This window comes from Eutrigla gurnardus (genome assembly GCF_963514095.1).
Source record: "Eutrigla gurnardus genome assembly, chromosome: 12".
In the NCBI taxonomy this organism is placed as follows: Eukaryota; Metazoa; Chordata; class Actinopteri; order Perciformes; family Triglidae; genus Eutrigla; species Eutrigla gurnardus.
The window spans coordinates 16319052-16327796 of NC_139926.1; the positions used below are offsets into that span (position 1 = coordinate 16319052).

Below are 8745 nucleotides of genomic sequence, written 5' to 3' on the forward strand. Positions count from 1 at the left end.
CTTTCAGTCAGAGACCCACTCTACTACCATTGAATTACACCATTTGAAGTCACTCACCACATCTGGCATGGAGCTGGGCACATGGACTCAAAATGGCCGACTCGTTGGGTCTCTGGGGAACGTTGAAGGTTACAGTCAGGCAGGTAGTAAGTGTGTTGTTTTTGAGGCTGTATGACTCTGGGGTTAAATGCTGAGGTTACCACATACATGGAGCTTCTACATTACCCAGCCACAGCAGGGTCAGGACAGGAGGCCATGTCCCTTATAGACCCTGCTGGATTAACTGAGGCGGAGTCAGGCCTCAGGCTGCATTCAGGAGCAGCTCGCCACACTGTTGTGATTGAGCAGCACCTGTCTCTGTTTAAACATGGTGTAAGGACCATGCTTCATGCAGACACAGTGCGCCGTCTCCGCTTACCGTGTGTTGTGGTTTCCCACGTAAGTAACTGGGGCTGGACTGGAATTGAAAAAAAATAAGTAGTTCTTAAAGAATGAGCTCTATGGCGCCATCTAGTGCTCTTTGCGAAAAGCACAGGTTTGCCTTCCTGATGCCTGCTCAGCCACATCTGCATTAAGTTATTCAAACCCCTGTGGTGATACATAACTGACAAGTGAATGTGTATAGAAGGTGAAAGGGGATCAGGGCTATGGTTTAAATGCTGACTCATTGTAACACTGTCATGGCTTCGCATAAAGCATAGCCATTGTTGATTTTACTAACAACAAAGCAATATTATGATAAAGAATATAGAATGTAACACTCACTTCCCCCTTTTTTTCCAGTGATTACCAAGCCCACTAAAATAAATCACATTGAAAATGAGGGGAGAGCCTAACTCCCTCTCCTCTATGGCCTCTGCAGACTGCGAACCAACCCCGCACATTTGGCTCCGTTAATGAATGGAGTGAAAATGAAAATGAGCATGACAAAGAGATATTTTATAAATCGGTTTGGACCTGCAGGACATTTGTAGTGTGGCACTGTGGCCACGAGATGGCGATGTGCTTCACTGATTTATTATAACCCTCGACTCCGAGTGTTGAAGACTTGACGTTGAATATTTTATTTCCACTTAAAAACAAAACAAACAACGTTTTCCTGTCTGCTGAAATCCAGCAGATCGTTTTTTTTATGTAATCATTTATTTTACATTTGGCCAATTTTCCTTAGACGACCCTACAGGGACTAATTAAATGTGTTATAGTGGGGAGATGGGTGTTTGCCAAGATTTTCCTTTTTTTACAACAATCGTACTAAGTTTCATTACCATATGTGGCTTGTTGGAAAACCATAACTATTACAGATACCACTGTAATACTACACATCTAAGAGGGGTGTTAAGTCCAGCTTCCAAAATAACTAATAACCTAATAACTAATAAAATATAGCAACATGTAGGCTTTAGAAGTCAACTGGAATTTCTTTAGTGTTAATCTAAGTCAATTAAGTGACTTATTTTTAGACACACTTTTACCCGAATGACTAAGAATCCTCACATGCAACTATTAGACTATTTGAAATACATTGCAACATTCCCTATTTAAGAGTGTTGTTTTAAATCAATCATTAAGCACACCTAGTTCGGCGACAGGCGCACATGACGGCACGGTGCGCCGGAGCCTCCAGTGGGCAGGCAGCAGCGCGCTGCGGCTGATTCCTGGTTTGTAAAACCATGATTGGACAAACTGAGTCACGTTGTCCGTGAAGCTGTCAGTCCGCTGCTGCACCATTGTTCCCCCCGAGCAGCCGGAAGGAGCTGCCCGTTTAAAGCGCTCTTATATGCGACAACTGTAGACCGGCTAGTCCGACACACGCTCGGGGAAACCTGCTGCTGCCTTTATTCTCACGGGATCCACTGGGAAAACGGTTTTAGGGCAAATCTGTGAAGTCCACTGAGAGAGAGGGGCGTCATTGACTGGATACTAATGATAGAAACGAAATGAATGGTGAGTATAGGCCTTTATTTGAACACGTTGATCAGATGGAAGGGATTTATAAGCATGTTATCTTTGTCGCGCGTGTATTTTCTTTGTTGCTTAAAGTAACTGGACATTTTATATGCAGCTTATACACGTCTGCCTGCTGTTTTGTTACCTCTATATGTTGGGACCCATCCCTGAATGGGCCATTTGTCAAACTCTTCTGAGCATCGCACCTCAGTTCACTAAACAGTGGTTCACATTTTGAGAATTGCACTTAAAAGACCACGTTTTCTTTGTTCCATCCGAACCGTTTGGCCGGTTTTTTTTATTGCTCAACAAAAGACTCACCGCTGCACATGTATGAACCCCACAGGGATCCCGCATGTTAGAGCACCCCCGTGCCTTTTGTGTGTCATATTTGAGCTCACACGTGTGTCATACAAGCTCCTATAATAAGAGCCAGCTGACTGGTATACGGCCAACTGGCTGGGAGCCTCTCATGCAGACTGCAGGGAGAAAGGGAGTCTGGTTCCCTGCAGAGGCTCATGCAGAACAGGAGGAGGAGGCACAGAGCTGGAGCCTCTCCTGCCTCCCTGGAAGGAGGGGGGGGGGGGGGGCTCTAACCCCCACAGCTATATAGGTGTCTCACAAAGAGATTTGGATAATGCTCTGTCAATCATCTGTACATCAATGCTGGAATTGCAAAGTTTCCCTGACAATACCTGCTTATCTTGTTGTGACACCTTGTGGTAGCCTCCAACAAACATGTCAGCTTTTGCTTAGAACTCCAGACATTAGACTGTTACTACATTGGCTGCGGACTAAACATTTCTATTTCTCTTCTCCCTTCTCTCTCCACAGAACGGAGGCGGGGAGTTGCAGTGTAATATATTTTGCTGAAGGTAAGACACACATCTCCCTCCCCGCCTGTCTGAAATATCATACCGCCAGCCTTCGCCCGGCATTAACATATTGAATTCATGCCTGCGAGATGGATGGCTTTTCAAAGCTCACACAACTGTTGCTACGCTGCCACAAAAGCCCCTCTGATAACAAGATACGACGCGATGTTGATGCAGACAACAGTGTTTAGTCAATACAGACAGCTGCGCTATTCTCACTGGATTATACCGGAGAGATGCCTCTGATATCAAAATGATGAAAAGACGACATATCCTTTCTAGAGTATGTTGTATGGGACGCTCGGCAAGTCATCAGTGCTGAGGAAAATATGAAAAATGAGAGGCTTTGACAGCTTTTTCTTTTTGTTTTTACTGTTGCCTTTGAAGCCATGCATTTCCAATATGTTTATATTAATGTAATCGAAAGACGCAGATATGTGTTTTTACATATCGGGCTTGAATATGGCAGCACCTCAATGGTCCATCCCTGTACGAACGCTTGCACTCAAACATGCACATGTAATCACACAACCATTTCCATCTTTATAATTGGGATTTGAAAGGTGAGGGGGGGCTGGGCGATGTGTGTGTGTGTGTGTGTGTGTGTGTGTGTGTGTGTGTGTGTGTGTGTGTGTGTGTGTGTGTGTGTGTGTGTGTGTGTGTGTGTGTGTGTGTGTGTGTGTGTGGGGGCTCTCTTCTTGTGACTGTGTGTTTGTCCTCCTCTATCCATCTGTCTCCTCGGTCTATCTTCATCCAGTCCTCAGAGGAGCAGGATTTAATTAGTACATGTGGCACTGAGTTAAAGGACATTGCAACATTAAGTAGATGTATTTACTTGTGAAAAGCTGCATCATTAAGCCGGCTTATTTGAATATGTGATTCAGTGGTGCTGCTGTTACATACTGCCGCACAGATGGCTAAAGCTTGATAACAGTGAATGTGGTCCCATTAAAGATTTACAGGAAAGGTGTCTTGGCTTAACAGCGCCGAGGCGAGTCTCTCTGCAGGACGCCGGCGTGGGTGAATTGTCTTCACACAAAGGTTCACATGCCCAGCTAAATCAATTTAGTTTCCCTTTTATGTGGCCATAACAAGAATTTGTGGCTTCAAGCTACACCTGGAGGGCAGATTTACCGAGTGAGGTCAAAGGTCACATTGTAAATTGATGTGGGGAAGGGTAGGTGGGTTGTTTTAGATTAAGGAAGAAGTTAAAACAATCTGCTGGCGTTGGAAAATCCAGGCGTATGTTTGACACCTTGCTTGATATCTGATCACCTGCATAAGATAAGTGAGATTTTGGTCTTTTTAAAGATATAATCCTTTTTTGTATTTTAAAAAACGCAATATGACACAATCATAGCTCATTCATAATTGTTATATTCCTGCACACAAAGGACACGACACTGCACTATTAGTCATATTTACCCACAGAAAATGTTTTATTATCTGTAGTTTTAAATAAAACATCTTTCAAATGGTTTTTCCAATTAATTTGGATAACAAGCTAACAGGCAAATAAAGGCAGCAATTGTGTATTTTTTAGTCCAGGCAGTATTCTCTGAATTTATATGGATATTTGTCTCTTTATCAGTTGATACATGCAATTTGTGTTCTTGGAAAACAACAATTGGCGCTCTCAGTAATTTCATAGTTTCATATTTCATCATTATGATTTTCATTAATTGTCACTGTGCATGTTTTAGTGCTCACCTCAACCACCAACTCCAAACTGCAGCATCAGTGAAGTATGTGGTGTGAACTTATATCGACCCTTTAGATCATAGACAGGTTTGTGGGTCTCAGCAGGTTCACGGTTCTAATTTAGTTGCTTTTGATGTGGATCTTTTTGTGTCCCTGGCTCCTTGCTGGCGGAGCGCTGGGCTTTCACGGTTCAGGGCTGCGCTCTCTTGAGATGTTGCCATGACACCTATTTTGAATCTTTTGTCTGCTGCCAGCTAATTAAGTGTTAAGTAAAAAGACATATTTCTCTGCCTTAATGAGTTTTATTTGTCAGTGCACATGACCCAACCGCATTAATAGCCATCAACATCTGAAGTATGTCTGTAATTATGTGTTTTATTTACAATGATTATATACAATCGGTGTACATTTCAATTTTAATGTTACAATATTCTTATTCAGTGATACTTGTAATGCACAATTAATGCTAAAATGAGGAATTTTGAATCAAATAATTGAGATAAGATGAGATTATATCCATTTATTTTTCCATTAAAAACAAAGTGGGATACCCCTCGTCATTTTTACAAGATAAACTTTATTTGGAAACACTACTTCGTATTAGGCATACCTCTTCATAAATGTTCATGGCAATAGCGGATCCGGCAACTTGCAGAGCTAACGGTGCTAACAGTGCAAAATATGACAAAATGCTGTCAGAGCTATAGTGGTGGCTATCGTTATCAGCTGCAATGGCCATATGAGGGCAGGCTAACGTGCACGTACGTGCACTAAAACCAGATGATGACAGTTAGTGGGTTAGTGTGAATTCTTAATAAATCATATCGAACCATGGCCTACACATTTGATTCATGCTTGGCCTGTTTATGTTAAATATTGGGGAAAATAAGTACATTTTTCCTTTTTAAATGTTATGTAAACCGTTTTGAGATTTTATTATGATTATTATTTCAAACAGTTCAACCACATTTCTTATTATTCACTCTCTCAAATGCTTTAATCAACAAAAAGCCAGGTAGAGGAAAAGCACTGATAGTTCTCCAAAAGGTTATTTCAAAGAAAACTTTAACAGCACAATTGCTGTAGTTAAAGGATCCCAACATAATAGTTCAACATCACGACAGAATTCTAATTTAGTAGTTAAAACTCAAAAATATACATATTTTTTATACCCTGAACTTAATACAACCTATTCCACACAGTTATAATTGTGTTTAAACTCATTAAATTAGATAATTGAATGTGATTTTGATAGTATATTTGTTTTTTTTCTAATTCACCCTACGCTGTAATCGCATGCAGAGCTGGCCTACTTCATGAGTTTTCTCAGATAACGCTGCGAATGTTTTGCATATAAAAAAATGATTCAAGATCTCAACATGATACTGGCTATATATAAATGATAAGGCTTGTCTGCAGAATATGAACTCCACATCCCACAGCTTTCCCAGTCTGTGTGAGAGATGAAAGCAGCCCTGTCTCTATGAAATGCTTTGGCAGCTCTGTTTCTGCCAGCAAAACCGGCTTTTGCGAACTTTCAGGTGGCATGGGAAAATATAGTCATAAATAAAATATAGAGCCCATGAATAATTGAGGCGAGCATTGTGATTGACATGATGGTGAGAGTACCTGATTATGCCTCCGCACTGTGTGACTTGAATTACAGCAAATCAAAACATTAGTCTGAATGTGGAGCCCGTGCGTTGGTGCTTGTTTGCTTTGGCGTATTTTTATCGCTGCTTACGACAACAAAGACGGGCGAGATGCCAGATGAAATGTCTTCTCGAAAAGATTACACTTCAATTTGGGCTTGTAGCTTTATTTCATTAAAAGGCTTTGGTGTGAAAGAAGAAAGAAGAAACCGCACGTCGTGCCAGGAGTCAAATGAGTTCAAGACCTCAAAGAGTTCTTGCCAGAATATTCTCATTCAAGTAATTTACAAATTGTACTCCATTCATAATACTGGCATTTTTTTTTTTACCATTTTTATTGCAGCTCTTTATGCTTTAATATGATGAAAATCAAACCGGCGCAGCTAGATATGTAGATGTAGCATTAGAGATGGAACCACACTTTGCTCGAGACCCATGTGGTTAATAAGGAGCTTTCCTCTATTGTTCTATAAAGAGGAAGAGCAGATCAATGATTCCCAGCACTCGGCTGTACTGTAGCTGCAGGAGGGAGGCTGTAGCAGGCATCACCAGGCTGCATCTCCTCCGTGTGCTGAGTGCTGAGCAGTGGGCTGCACTCTCCTCCCTTCCCCTCTCCCTCCCTCCCTCCCTCCCTCCCTCCCTCCCTCCCGCCTCCTCCCCCCTCTTCCCTCCTTTCATGTGTGGAGCAGATCTGTCTGCAGCCTCGGGGCTAGTGCAAGTTAACAAATGTACAGAGCGCATGTGAAGGCTCATTTGCATAAATCTGTAGATGTCGCTACATTTCCTTCAATGGATTCCTTTGTGTTTAATTGCTGAACATTTTTATTTATTTATTTATTTATTTGCCTTGTGCACGTGGTATTCGTTGAAGAATGAGTGGGAATGAAGATGACGGGTTTTTGACGATTAGTGTTATTTATTTGCATGATTTGTTCGCCTGACCTTTAATGGAAAAACAGCAAATGTTTATTATCACGGAGCAAAGTAGCCGGTGGTTTTCAGTCCTCTGTACAACATCAGCAGTGACAGGACAGTCGCAGATAAGGCATGCTTTATGAAAGATTTAACTGCAGCATGTGCACAAGGATGTTTCAAAAACACTGGAATGATCTACAGAGTTTTTATATACAAGCTACCTTTGATTTGATGCACCTTTTGCATGAATGTATGTGTGTGGTCCCTATATGTTCTCCAGGGACACGATGCAAATGACTGTTTATTATGTTAGTACTGAACATGATGCTCCCACATACAGATTAAGGCAGATGCCCCCCTGACCTCTCACAAAATACTTTCTGCTGTGGCCTTTTCATGTATTATTAAGGAATCTATCGCAACCTTTCTAAAAGACAGTGTCAATAGATTCATGAGCAGCGTGTTTGTGTTCTCTCTGAGGCAGGGATCCTCCACTGACATCATCTGTAGCTGTATAATCATCCAGGCCACATCCTCTCCTCAGGGGAGTCCAGCTGAGACCTAGCCTCTCTCTCTCTCTCTCTCTTCATATATCTATCGAGTTATCTCTCTCGCTCTCTCTGCCGAGCTTCCTCTCTCTTTCAAGGTTGCCCGTTTACGGCTGAGTGTGACGCCGGTGATGGATGAGTTGGAACACAACCTCAGACTGGCCGCGTGGATCTTTTGTGGTTTCGGGGCTTCGTCTTCGCTCCGCTTTGTTCTACTGGAGTGCATCCTCAGCCGCTCAGACAGGGTCTACTGCAATGGAGAAAAAAAAAACACATTTCAACGTGTTACAGAAAAATCTGAAAGAATTAATAAAAAAAAGATCTGCTAAGCCATCTGGGCTGTATAAATATGTGCTTCATCACTGTAGAAACACTAGTAGTCTGTGATGTGACGAGCCATATTGAAGAGGCATAGGCATTTGGCAGATGTAGATACACAGCAAGGATGCAATCTGTATCAATCTATACCCATATACACCCCAGACACACACACACACACACACACACACACACACACACACACACACACACACACACACACACACACACACATATACACATACACACACACACACACACACATACAGTTGGCATTTTTGTTCAAAGAGGAGTCTGTTGGAGGAACTGCATCCTGTGTTGCAGATCTTGTCCTAAAGGATGGCATATGGCAACATGATCTAGATGCTGCAGCTTCATAGTTGAGCTGATGGTTTAGCCGATGGAGCCCCTTGACCGCGGATCTGAATCTATATAGGTTGAAGAAGCTGCCGTGTGCACTGTGTGATGTTCGGTTCTACTGTGAAAAAGCTGCGATGGATAATGGCTGTGATGATATTCTGGGTGGGTGAAATGATTCATATTCGTGGCCACTGCTGCTAAACACTTTCTGATATGTTTGTCATGAAGCCAGACACTCGGGAGTCAAACGTCGCAGGATTCCACTGGAGGGTTTATGTAATGATTGCTTTTACGATTTGCATTTTAACTCGACGCACTCACACCTCCAAAGGTCACGTATCACTCTTGTGCCCTGGAAACAGCTAGCAGGAAGGATTGTTTTTTCCCTCCCGCTTCCACTTTGTTCATGTAAAACAGAAAAACAAA

General features: G+C 42.2%; 1 protein-coding gene across 1 annotated transcript in view; it reads left to right on the plus strand.

Moving 5' to 3' along the window:
- The first annotated feature begins 1772 nt into the window (after positions 1 to 1772).
- The window catches only part of csrnp3 (cysteine-serine-rich nuclear protein 3), a 19037-nt gene continuing 12064 nt past the window's right edge, over positions 1773 to 8745 (plus strand). Inside the window, exons 1-2 of the mRNA XM_084023753.1 lie at positions 1773 to 1947; positions 2785 to 2825. The gene's annotated coding sequence lies outside the window, so the exon portion shown is untranslated. The remainder of the gene's footprint in view (positions 1948 to 2784; positions 2826 to 8745) is intronic.